Raw genomic sequence first — 14,184 nt, 5'->3', positions numbered from 1 at the left:
TAAAAAAATAGCTTGAAGGAACAGATTTACCAGGGCACTTCAGTCATCCACTTGATTTCTTTATTTAGATAAGATGAAAACTCATTTTTTTAATTTTAAATACCTATTGAAATATACTTCTCAAAGCAAATCTAAATATAGAAATAAAATTTATAAAGTAAAATTGCATAGTGCTCCTCTAAATTCAGTTACTATTAAGATTTGAGTTCTGGTCTTTTCATCTTTTTATCCCTACAGATTTTTAATATAATTATTATTTGTCTGTGGATAATTTAGAAAGAAATAAAAATATCAAAAAAAGAAAAGGGAAAATGCCAGAGAATTATGTAGAGCATTCACGGTAAATAAACATCAATCCAGTGCTTTGTGCCCCTAGACAGCACATGAATAGAATTTCACAAAGAAAGGTATTTCTCTATTTATTTAAAAATGCAAAAAATAAATACTAAAAAATTGCTAAGTTTTAGACTTCAAGTCTGAATTTAAGAGAATTCCTAAAACTGTCACTTACTTCACTTGCCAATCACTCACTCCTTGGCTTTTTCCCATTCATTCTCCATGAAGCAAGAGTCACAATTCAGGGTATCCACATCTCCCCCTATAGTAAGATCCCCTTCTGAGATGACTACAGTATGAAGGAGGGACAGAGGCAGATTTGACTAAAGTATCATTCTATCAAGAGCATTTCACTAAAGTTGGAATTCTCCATCACCATCGTTGCTAATATTGTAGCAAGAGAGCTTAGGATCTGCTTTATAAATCCAAAGATGGAATGTGAGCTTTAAAAACTTCAATCAGAATGAGGAAGATTTAAGTCAAGCAGAAAAGGTTAACTTATAAATTCAAACTGAATAAATTAAGGAAACTTCTTTCAAAGAAAATGCCATCCATCTGGGTGATTGAGAGAACTATGTCCCATATAAAAACAAATAAATCTGTTTTAAGGGAAAAAAGTTCAACTGAATTAATGTAAATCAACCTGCTAATAAATAACTATTTTTAAAATAACAAGCTATTTAGAGTCTTATAGCTAAGGGGAAAAAGAATAAAACTTTGGCATAATTAATCAAAAGGTAATTTAACTGATAACTACCTCATGGCAAACAATATAGACAGAGTCTCTGTACTATGTTCTAAAGGAGAAAATACCAACTGACATCAAAGGGAAACTATCTTCCAAAAACTCTGTGTCAGTATGACTTCATCAGCCCACAGTCCAGTTTAAGAATAAAATGTTTTCTTCTTTCAGCCTGAGAGGAAGAGTGTAGGCACATCCCCCAAGGAACACCAGATCTGCTAAATCTCTGTCTCAATGGGAAAATAAACTCCGAAAAACAGGATAAAAGAAGCTCACACTACTGTGTACTAAGCACTTTTGTTCTTATTGCTACATTCAACATGGTGCTGTCTTCACTATTTTAAAGATGAGACAGAGCTGGGTATGGTGGTTCACACCTGTAATCCTAGTGACTCTGAAGGCTGAAGCAGGAGGATCATAAGTTCAAAGCCAGCCTCAACAACTTAGCGAAACCCTAAGCAACTTAGTGAGACTCTGTCTCAAAATAAAAAATAAAAAGGGTTGTGAATGTGGCTTAGTGGTTAAAGTGGTTAAGCATCCCTGAGGTTTAATCCCCAGTTAAAAAAAAATGAGAAAGAAATGCCAAGTTACTTTCCTAAAGAGTAATAAAACTTAGACTGAACTGTATGTTGAAATGAAAAGCTTTCTGCCTGAAAATTTGGTTTCTGATGCCACTGAAATATTCCTAATAATTTCAATTTTCTCTTCAAATAAAACCATGATCATTCTACTAAGTAATCAAGTCTGAGCATAAATAAAATTTGTGATGATTTGCTAACTCCTACCAGTTATTATTGGTTCAAAATATTTCTTGAAAAATAGTTACCATGTTCCAAGTACTTATTATGCTTGGGATTCCACCATTTCATCTCTATAGAGCCCTCCCTGTGTGTGGGCTTGGTAATCCTATTTTGCAGAAGAGAAAAATGAAACTCAACAAAATTAAATAACTTGGCCAAGTTTTCACACAGAACTGAGATCCCTACTCCAAATACCATCTGTCTCTGTTGGATACTGTGAAAAACTAGCTAAGGTAATTCACAGCTTCTGCCTTCCATCACTACCTTCCTATTGATGCCATTTTAAGAGGTTGGGTATATGGTTTGGACATGAGTTGTCTCCTCAAACTTCTGTATTAATGCAGGAGATGAAATGATTAAATTATGAGACATATAACCCATTCAGTGGATTAATACATTTGAGGAATCAGTATTTGAATCGATTTCTGGGTGGTAACTGCAGGCAAGTGCAGTGTGTGGAAAAAATGAGGATTACTGGGAAAGTGGCCTTGGGGATTAAATATTTCGTTCCTGGCTCCTTGCACTCTCTCTGCTTCCTGGATGTCATGAGCTGAGCAAATTTCCGTGGACACATCCTTCCACCATGATGTTCTGCCTCACCTCAGGCCATTGACCAAACCTTTGAACCCCTAAATTGTCCTTGTCAGGTGTCTTGCTCACACTGACAAAAGACTAACAACACTGGGTTTTTCAAAGTAGCTGTGAAAATGCAAGTGCCATGCAAAAATCAATATGGAAAGGCTGGAGATGTAGCTCAGTGGTAGATACCATGTCTGGTATGACAAGGCCCTAGGTTCAATCCCAATACCACACCAAAAAACCCACAAACACAAACACAAACACAAAACAGAGTCCCCCAATTTGTTTCCAAAGGAGCAGCAAGGAAGAGAGTATTCAGTGTGAAGTTATAACACTATATCGGCCCCATGAAACCCTCCTGAAACTCACAAAAGCAAATCCTCTGAAAATTGTTGGTCCAAGAAAAGTGAATTCAGTAATTGATAAGTATAACTGCCATAAAATATACCAAAAGCTATATGACTTAACATAATGAAATGAATTATATCACAGTTTTAGAGGCAAGACATCTGAAGTCAGGGTGTCAGTAGGGCCATATTTCCTCTGAAACCTGTACAGGAAGCCTTTCATGCCTTTTCCTTGCTTCTGGTGGCCCTATGTGTTCTTTGGCCTGTGGCAGAAAAACTCTGATCCTCTGTCTTCAGACAGCATTCTCCCTGTGTGTCTTCTCACTGTTTTCCCTCTGTGCATGTGTATCTCAGTGTCCACAATTCCCCTTTGATAAGAGCACTAGTCATACTGGGTTAGTGCCTACCTCATGACATCATTTTAACTTGATTTTTTTATACAGATCCTGTTTCCAAATAAGATCACGTTCTGAGGTACTAGGTGTTAAGTCTTCAACATAATTGAAGATACAATTTTATTCACAGCAACAAGAACTAAGGAAAACATTGGCCTGGCATTGGAGAAAAGAAAAAAATGTGAAAATTATAGCAAAACTTTGCCAAGAAATTTTTTAAAAAATCACAAACAAAAAGACACCTCTAAGAACCAGTGCCCTTGAACATTAGAGGCATAAATCTGCTCTGTATAATGATAATAAATCTTAGCTTCCCTTGCAGCTATGTGTAACTTCTAAACAATGAGATGTAAGCACAAGCATGAAATTGGGACTTCTCCTTAACAGTATCCTCCCCTGCCTCTCTGTTCCTTCATGCTAGCTGGAGTGAGGATGTGGTAGAACTTTCAACACTGCAGATAAAGACAAAAGGCCAAGCTGGAGGAGCAACAGGATGGAAAATGAGTGTGTATAATGTTGGAATCCAAAGGTGACAAAAACTATACATGAAAAACAACATTACAATCTAATTGGCATAGTGCTATGAAATGTTTCAATGAAATACTATGGAGGGAAACCTACCAACACATTAAAAGAATGGGCAACTTCTAGAAGAAAACATAGACTCAACACTCCCAACATATTGATGCCGGTACCAACTTCCTTAACAAGACCCCTACAGCTCAAGAAATAAAATCAAGAATCAATAAATGATGTGAAATTAAAAAGCTTCTGCACAGCAAAGATAACAAGAGCATAAAAGATCTTTGCAAAATACTCCTCTGACAGAGGATTAATATCCAGAATACATAAAGAACTCAAAAAACTTAACACACACACCAAAAAAAAAACACCCAATCAATAAATGAGCAAACGATTAAACAGATATTTCTTAAAAGTAGAAATCCAAATGGCCAACAAATGTATTAATAAAATGGTCAGCATCCCTAGCAGCCAGGGACATGCACATCAAATTTCACTGAGATTTCATCTCACTCAAGTCAAAATGGCAACCATTGAGAATACAAATAATAATAAATGCTGGCAATAATGTTGGGAGGGAAAGGTACACTCATACATCATACACTGCAAATTAACCAACCACTCTGGAAAGCAATATAGAGATTCCTCAAAAGACTAGGAAGGGAAACACAATGTGTCTCAGTTATCTACTCCTTAGTATTTATCCTAAAGAAACAAAATCAGTATACTCTGGTGATACAGGTACATCAATGTTTATAGAAGAGCAACTCACAATAGCCAAGTTATGGAAGCAGCCCAGGTGTCCTTCAATAGATACATGGATATTATGTTATACATACACAGGGGAGATGTACTCAGCAATCAAGAACAATGAAATAACTGCATCATGCTAAGTGAAATAATACAGACCCAGAGTTAAGGGTCAAATGTTTTCTCTGATAGAAGCTAGAGCAAAATAAGGGGGAATAATAATCCCATTAAAACAAAAGGGAGACCAGTGGAATCAAAAAAGATTGAGGGGAAAAGAGGAGGAATGGGAAAAGGGAGGAACTGAAGAACAAAATTGATCAAATTGGGCTATGTACATATACATGAATATACCAAAGGGAATTCCACCATAGTGTATATCTATTAAGTACCAATTTTAAAAATTAAATAAATAATGGAGTATATTTACATGAGTGAGTTTTAAAAGAAGTACAAATACAGTTCAACATCAGAAAATTTATTATATTCATTAATCATACAAAGCTTCAAAAGTTAGGGTCACAGAGGCTTCATTCCAAGGAGCCTTGCATAACACATTTTGGAATACGTGGTAGGTGTTTAATAATACTTACTGATTTCAATAGACTTTTACTCATTGCAAAAGAACATTCTAAAAGATCTTTTAATAGCAGGTGGAGTGCCCAAACATTAACTGAGATCTGTCATTCACAATTTAATTCTTAGGAAAGAGAACAACTACTGCATTTATGTACAATATAATCTCTATATATTTTAAAAATAGTTTGACAATAATCATACAAAGATACCGAAGAAGAAAAGTCAAATAAGCATCTCCAAAAATTCTAAAAAGGCATTTGAAAAAATTCAACAACCTTTTTAAATGGAAATACTCAATGAACTATGCATACGTATTTCTACAGCATAATTAAATGCATATATCTTAGTTCAAGTGCCAAGATCAGGCTTAATTGAGAAAAACAATATGTCTTTCCGCTAATGTGAGAAAAACATTAGGACACTAAATATCAGCAATATTAATATTTTTTGTGAACATATCACTCAATTCAATTAGTTCAAAGAATTTAAAGTAAAACATTGTAACAGAAGAAATAAATTAACACAATTTGCAGATGGTATGACTAAATAACTCAAAATAATCTGTTTAAAAGCCATGAAAAACAATTTCAAAATTTAGTAATTTAACAGATAATAACCTAAGACACAGAAGTTATTAATAAATCCATGTTATAGCTAATAATCAGTTACAACATGGGGGTGGGGAGAAGGCCTTGATAGTAGGAAAAACAACAAAGATGAGATGCTTAGAAATAAACTTGAGAAATATATGGAACTTACATAAAAACCACTTAAAATATCACTGTTAATATGTGTAGTTAATATCTGGACTGCAATGGTCCAGATATTAACTACACATTTGATAAAACTACATCTAATTAAATGCCCACATACATGCACACATGAATACAAGTAAATTTAAACAAATTTGAAAGAAATAGGTATCAACACTAATATTCTGGTTGTGCTAATGGGTTACAGTTTTGCAATGTTACCAGTTGGGGAAAACTGGACAGAACATACCTGGGTCTCTCTCTAGTATTTATTTTCTTTCAAATGAATGTGAATTGAAGAATTATGTTATTCAAAATGTCAATTTAAAAAGTACTTCTAAACTGGGTGTAGGAGTGCCTGCCTGTAATCCCAGCAACTTGGGAGGCTGAAGCAGGAGGATCACAACTTCAAGGCCAGTCTGAGCAACTGAGCAAGACCTTATCTCAAAATAAAAATATAAAGGACTAGGGATGTAGGTCAATGGTAGAGCACCCCTGGATTCAATCCCCATTGCTGGGGAAAAAAAAAAAACACTACTGAAGGACAAGATTCGAACCAATGCAAATATGTACCATGTTCTGCAGTAGGAAGACTCATCAATATGTTTATTAACCCAGTAATAGGAATACATTATAAAAATTTAGCATGAAAATTCTTTATTCCATGGAAATTTTCAATGGTGATTTATAGCCGTGAGGCAGAATCCTATGTACAATATCATCTCTATATATTTTAAAAATAGTTTGACAATAATTCCAACTGTAATGAAAAAGAGAAGAGCTGGACTTGGCCTGAAACTATGCAAATAACTGGATCCACATGTTGAAGAACAACCATGGTTCCCTACAGTCCTTGTAGATCAGATCCAGAATCCTCATGCAGGGTCTTCTCAGTTGTTCCAAAGGATCCACCACTTTTTTTCTGGCATGAGCCCATTTATCCTCAGTATCCAGAAGTCCATCTGTTTATGTCCCTTTATTTTGGATATTCTTCCTTATTTTTCACTCTGTGTTCCCACTATTTCAAAACTAGCACAAAATAGTTCTAACTTAGCTGGACACAGTGATGCACACCTATAATTCCAGTGGGTTGGATGGCTGAGGTAGGAGGATCACAGGTTCAAAGCCAGACTCAGCAACTTGGCGAGACCCTGTCTCCAAAAAAAAAAAAAAAAGAAGAAGAAGAAAAGAAATTTAAAGTAATAAAAGGATCTGGGGATGAGGCTCATTGGTTGAGAGCCTTTGAGTTCATTCTCCAGTACCAAAAAAAAAAAAAAAAGTCCTATTCTATGATCACTTCTCCAGAGCTTCTACTAATTAACTTGTGACCTTTGCTAATACATTCATCTGCAAAACTGGAATGATATCACATAGTTTGTGGTATTTGCCAGGAGTTTAAATTTAAAAATACATTAAAATGCTAAGTAGAATGCTAATGTTATGATATATTGTCTGATTTTGAAATGGAAGCTGCGCTTTGAAGACTTATTTGTGGAATGGGGGACATTATAACATGTCCAACTGTCTGTTCAGCTAACTGAGTTGAACTGCTCTGATTTTAGCTTTGGAATTACCATGGTAACTACCTTGTTTTCTTCTCTAGAAAGTAAATACTTAAAAAACAAAGGCCATATCTTAATCATCTGTATATTATTTTTGACATACTGCCAGGTACCTAGGTTCTAAATAAATAGTATTATTCACTAGTTGACAGACTACATTGAAAGCTTCAAAAGTTAGGGTCACAGAGGCTTCATTCCAAGGAGCCTTGCATAACACATTTTGGAGTACGTGGTAGGTATTTAATAATACTTACTGATTTCAATAGACTTTTACTCATTGCAAAAGAACATTCTAAAAGATCTTTTAATAGCAGGTGGAGTGCCCAAACATTAACTGAGATCTGTCATTCACAATTTAATTCTAAGGAAAGAGAACAACTACTGCATTTATAAAGGATTTGCTAGGTTTCAAGATACATATAGTTGTTACAGTATACTGGTGAGTGAGGTAGGCAATATTCCTGACTTGTTTATTTGTTTCTTTATTTTTTTAATGAGCAAATTGAAGTTCAGGTAATTTGCCCAAATATACTCACCTAGGAAGTAGTGGAGGAGAGATTAGAACTCAAACCTGATTTCAAAGTCTATCCTTCTATTATTTTTCACTGCATCTAAATTCTCTACAAGTTCTAAATTAACAAAGATAAAAGAGAGGCAAAAACAAAGCCCATATGTGGGCTAGTACCAAAGAGGTTCTAGAAGTTGGAATGAGCTCAAGTTCATGTCTGTGATTGTTTTGATAATTCCATCTCCCTTCAAAGTAAATTAGGCAGCAGAGAATAAAGGAGGAAGAGTCAAAAACCCCAAGATCTAGGCTTGTCTGGCTTCTCATAAAATATGTAATCTGATGTGAACCAGTGATAAGAATATTCTGATTTGCAGCTTGTCTGCAAAGCTGGGATAATTATATCTGCTTTATCAGTCTTCCAAGATTATGGTAAGAATCATGAGATGGCATATATAGACATCTTCTGTAAATCTAGTAGAAGGGGCTAATGCCAGGCACTGATCCAAATAATGTAACTCTTAATTATGTGAGTAAATTAATGGATCAATTTACAGTAATGTAAAAATTAAAAACTTAAGAAATATATATACAACTATAATTTTTAAATTTACAATTTTAAAATTTTTGAAAGAAAAACAAAATTTAAGAAACAGAGGCTGATGGCATAGCAAAAGGGAGGTCACCTTTTTTAATTGAAAGTATGTTTTGTCTTCCAATGAAAGTTGTTTGGGAAACCACTGCAAGTGGATTACAAATCTCACGACTACCAACTGTGCTCACCATCACCACCAACACACATACACACACACAGATAACCCACCTCACATTTGTGTTTCCTTAACACAAATTCACCTCACAGGATGGGTTTTGAAATAGAGAAATCAAAAGATTGCTTAGAAAAAAAAGAAAGAAAAGAAACAAATAAGGTTAAAAGGTAAAAGTTTGCTTATCTGCAGGAACGTATGCCAAGAGGACACGTCATATCTAAAACATGACCAACAATATCGATTCATGAATCTGTGGAGCAAGAGATCCTCCACAGAAGCACAATGGAAATGAAAGCTCTTCAATGTTTGTTGCCCAGATCATTCACCATTTGAAGAGAGCTTTTTTTTTAAGAGAGAGAGAATTTATATACATATATATATATATATATATATATATATTTATATATATACATTTTTTTTAGTTTTTTTTTCGGTGGGACACAACATCTTTGTTTGTATGTGGTGCTGAGGATCGAACCCGGGCCACACGCATGCCAAGCGCGCTACCACTTGCACACCCAGCCCTTGAAGAGAGCTTTTGATTCTCAAAAACTCACTACAGGGTAGATCAGTTGAACACTCTTGGTTCATTGAAACCTTTTGCTCCACTAACATTGACTGAGTAATCTTTATGCTCCATTGTCTAGACCAGTAGAACTTTCTGTGATGATGGAAATATTCAATATTGTGTTGTCCAATCAGTATCTGCAGGCTACATGTGCCTATTGAGCATTTAAATATGGCAAGTGTAACTCAGAAACTGAAGTTTAATTGGCATTTTTATAACAAGTAAATGTAGTCTCAGAAAGTATATTACTGCTTTTTGCCAATATCTCCTTTCCCTACTACAACTCTTCCTTCTTAAGTATTAAGGACCAGCCCAGAGATACGCCATCTATGCCTTGCTGCTGACCTTCACTAAGTGCCCATATGGGCCAGGTATAGTAGCTCATAAGTATAATCCCAGCTACTGGGAAGACTAAGGCAGAGAGATCACAAGTTCAAGGCCAGCCTAGGCAACTAAGCAGGACACTATCTCCAATTATAAACAGGGATGGAAATACACTTCAATGGTAGAGCACCCCTGTGTTCAATTCTTAAGACCAAAAAAAAGTTACTTTAATTTAAAAGTAAATTTCCATTTAGATGGCCAACCTCCTCATCAGCCTGAGAAAACTTCCCCTACAAAGCTCCAAGGTGGGAGGCATCAGGGGAGACATTAGTTTTTATGTTTTGGTTGCACCAAGCCTGGGTTGTCTCATCATGTACCAGGCTCAGTATTTCCAATGTGTTGTCACCCCTGCTCTTGAGAAGTTTATCATATACTTAGATAGGTGAGGCATGTAGCAAATGGAGTCAGAAAATCAGATTTCCCTGAAAAATGCATCCCAGAATACAGACAAAAAGATGCACAAAAACCTGAAAAAGGATCCTATGATAGGGATTTAAAGTTGAGAAAAGGATTTCTCATTCACATATTTCCTTATTTTTAAGGATAATAGCAATTATATAAATATTGACAGCCAACACAGAGTGCATCTAATTTAAGTACTTTACATGTATTGATCATTTAATCCTTCCCCAATCTCTTCCCCACACACATACACACACTATTATTTTTTTTAACCTAGAAGCTTGCATATACTAGGCAAGCACTCTGTCCCTGAGATACTACCCAAAACTCCAGGCTGTGTTTTATAGGTGAGAAAACTGAGACATAAAGAGATTTTGTGACTTGCCCAAGGTTTCACTTCTTATTAGAATCAAAGGTAGAATTTGGACCAATGCAGTCTGGCTCTAAAGTCTTCACTCATAACCACCAGTTCTGGGTTCCTCAATACTGAGCTGCTGCTACCACTCTACTAATGCTACTTCCAGTTGTTTCTTAATTACTCTCCTGCTTCCCCTTTTGCTTTTCTCCTTCTTCCCCTTTCCTTTATCTCCAATTCCTCTTACTACTCTACTAATCATTACTGCATTATATTGGCTAAGAGCACAGTTTCTAGATCAAGATTAAGATTCATAATTCTTGGACTGGGGTTACAGCTCAGTGGTAGAGCACTTGAGTAGCACATGTGAGGCCCTCAGTTTTCTTTCCTCAGAAGGAAGGAAGGAAGGAAGGAAGGAAGGGAGGGAGGGAGGGAGGGAAGGAAGGAAGGAAGGAAGGAAGGAAGGAAGGAAGGAAGAATTTTGTCCATCTACAACTAAAAAATATTTTTTAAAAAGATTTATAATTTTAAAATACTCCCTTCTATTAATTATTTCTTTAATGCTAAAGGATCCTGGAACTAGGAAGTCACAGATCCTCAATCTGTTCTATCTACATTTTCTTTTAATTGTATATATAGAATGTATTAACAGAGTTTAAGGACACATATCACATTTCAACAGAAATCATCAAATTCTATGAAGTTGACATCAGTTTGAAAATGTATCAGACTTATGACTCACTTGTCTCTACTTGATTTATCAATTTAATATTTTATTTATGTTCTTATAAAAAGGAATAAGTATTCCTTATCTGTAAGTTTAACTTTTGTTGCCACATTGTATATTCACCTATAGTTGTCATAAATGCACCACAATTTTTAATGGAAATGATTAATTAAATTCCTAAGTAATGTATTTGGAAAGAAAATCACCCTTTTGTTCCTTGCCAGTTTAACACCTAGATGAGACTTGAATTCCTGAAATACCTGTCTAGCTCTTCCAGGTTATACACAAGACCATCATATTACATAGCCTGGGCAGGTAGAAATCTATAATTTAATGTGAAAAAGATTTTTCACCTGTTTATTGGCTTCTTCAATAGATGTAAACTGACTCCAGATGAAAAAAACTTGGGATATAAACTTGAAATTTTTCAATTCAAAGCATCAAATTATACATGAAAATTTAAGCCCATGCATTAGTAAATCATTATATTCTCACATACCTAGTACATATATTACACATATTTTTCCATCAAGAAAAAAAATTTCCCTGGTCTTTGCATCAGAAAGGGTTATGTTTCCTTAAACAGTTGTTTTTCTTGTGTAATTGTTTTAAATGAATTGAAATTCCTTTTGCCACTGGTGGCTAAAAAAGGTCAGAATCAGATCTGTGTGCCAATGATTGAAAGTGTGCAAAATGCTGTAGTATGTGTTTTCTACAGTCTCATCCTGACTCTATTTTGTCTCAACCTTAACTCTCATATCTTCTTTTTCACCTGTTTTTGATCTTATCTTTTGTACTTCAAATAACTTAGCAAAGTGCTTAAAAACTCTTAGAATAATAATTTGTTTCTTCATTTCCAATACTTTTTTTCTTACTTTATTACACTGGTTAGAATCATAACTATAAAGCTAAAGTGAAAATGAGCTTCTCACCTTATTCCCTATCTCAGATAGATTGCTTTCAACAGGTCATTTTGGTAAATACTTATTGGATAGAGAATTTCTCCTACTATTTCAGATTTCCTAAGAGTTTTTATTATGAATGGATGTTGATTGTTATCAAATTATTTTCTGTGTGTAGGGATATATGACATGTTTTCCAGATTCTGTTGATGGGATGAATATTGATTTTCAAAGGAAAATCAAATTTGCATGATTGGAAATCAACTCAGGTTGGCTCTGTTCTACTATTCTCTTTATAAATTCCATCAATTTTCAAATAAAAAAAAAACGAACTTGCACTATAATAAATAAACCAGGTTGCTTTTGTTCTATTATTCTCTTTTTAAAATCCTTGACTGTGTAAACTGTGTTAGTTAGGTTTTCATCACTGTGACCTAAATACCTGACAAGAACAAAATAGAGAAGAAAAAGTTTACTTTGGGCTCACAGTTTCAGAGGTTCAGCCCATGGTGGCTGACTCCATTGGTCTAGGCCCAAGGTAAAGCAGAGCATCATGGTGGAACAAAAATGCAGAGTTAAGTGCACATTTTGTGGCAGCCAAAAGGCTGGGAGTGGGGAGGGGGTAAGAAGCCACAGGAAAATCAACCCCTCCATGGCACACCCCCCATTAACCTGCCTTCCCCAGTCACACCTCACCTGCCTACAATTACCATCCAGTAAATTCAAACTAGGATGTACTGATTGGATTATAGTTTTCACAATCCAAAAATTTCAACCTCTGAAGTATTCCTGCATTATGTCCCCCAGAACTCCTGGGGGACATATGAAAACTACAACCTATACCAATGTTTTAGGATTTTTGCATCTAGGCCACTAAAAAAATTTTACCTGAAAATTTTCTTTCTTTTTTTTTTAACTCTAGTCAGAATCTATTATCAAGGTTATTTGGTCTTTAAAAAAAAAAGTTGAGAAGTGTTCTCTTTTTTCCTATTTTCTGGAAAAGTTTGTATTAAATGTGTTTATTTCCTTTATATATTTGGCAAAACTCATTGGTGATACTTGGTGATATCTTCACTTGAAGTTTTCTCTATAGAAAGGTCTTTAATTACACATTAAAGTTTGTAAATAGTTATAGAACTTCTTAGATTTTTTAAATTTCTTCTGTTAATTTAACATTTTATTCTCCTAGAAATTTGTCAATTTTATTTAAATTTTCAAATTTGCTGGCATAATTTTTAATAACATACTTTTTTAATCTTTTTTTGGTGTCTCCTTTTTAATTCCTTTTCACTTTTTGTAACTTTCTACCTTTTTTTTTTTTTTTGCTACCAGGGATTAAACCCAAGTATAATTAACCACTAAACTGCATTCTTAGCCTTTTTAATTTTTTTATTTTATGACAGAGTATCACTAAGTTGCTTACAGCCTCATTAAATTACTAAGGCTGACCTCAAACCTGCCATCCTCCTGCCTCAGCCTCCTGAGCCACTGGGATCACAGGCATGTACCATCAACCCTGGCAACTTCCCACTTTTTGAATTAATAATTTTTACCTATAATTTATGAACTTCATTAGTTTCTACAAAAAGGTAGTTTTGCCCTGTTTTTTATTATATACATGTTTTCCATTCAATATGTAACACTTTTTTTCCTTCTTTTAAAAAACTTTATTTTATTTATATATTTTATGTGGTGCTAAGGATCGAACCCAGTACCTCATATGGGCTAGGCAAGAACTCTACCACTGAGCTACAACCCAACCCCTTGTTTTTTTATTCGTTCTCCTGCTTTCCATATTCCTAGTTTGCTGTTATTTTGCATGCATCTTGAAATAGCTATGTATAACATTGATTTATACCATGTATGATTTTAATATTTTGCATTTTATCTGCAAAGTTTATTGTCTTCACACTGAAGCCTAACTCCTTAACAAGGATCAGATTTAGATCCCAATCTATTATCACTACATAATGGATAACCAGAACTGGTTACAAGAACTAATTCATCTTTAAAATGCTAAGTGATAATTATTTGGTCTCTGCAAAAATAGCTCTAGTTTTTCTTAATTCTGAGCACCCTATTTGCAAGAAATCTGATTTGTTCTTTTCCTTCTAAAAGTTCAGACTTCTCAGGTCTTCAATAAGCCTATCCTCTTTGATAGAAGTTGTTATCAAAACTGGCCCAGTGGAGCTAGGGATATAGTTTAGTTG

Source organism: Marmota monax, unplaced genomic scaffold, assembly GCF_021218885.2.
Source record: "Marmota monax isolate L192 unplaced genomic scaffold, Marmota_monax_Labrador192_F-V1.1 WCK01_AAM20220418_F8-fsc00023, whole genome shotgun sequence".
Classification (NCBI taxonomy): Eukaryota; Metazoa; Chordata; class Mammalia; order Rodentia; family Sciuridae; genus Marmota; species Marmota monax.
Note: the sequence above shows the minus strand (reverse complement) of the source record.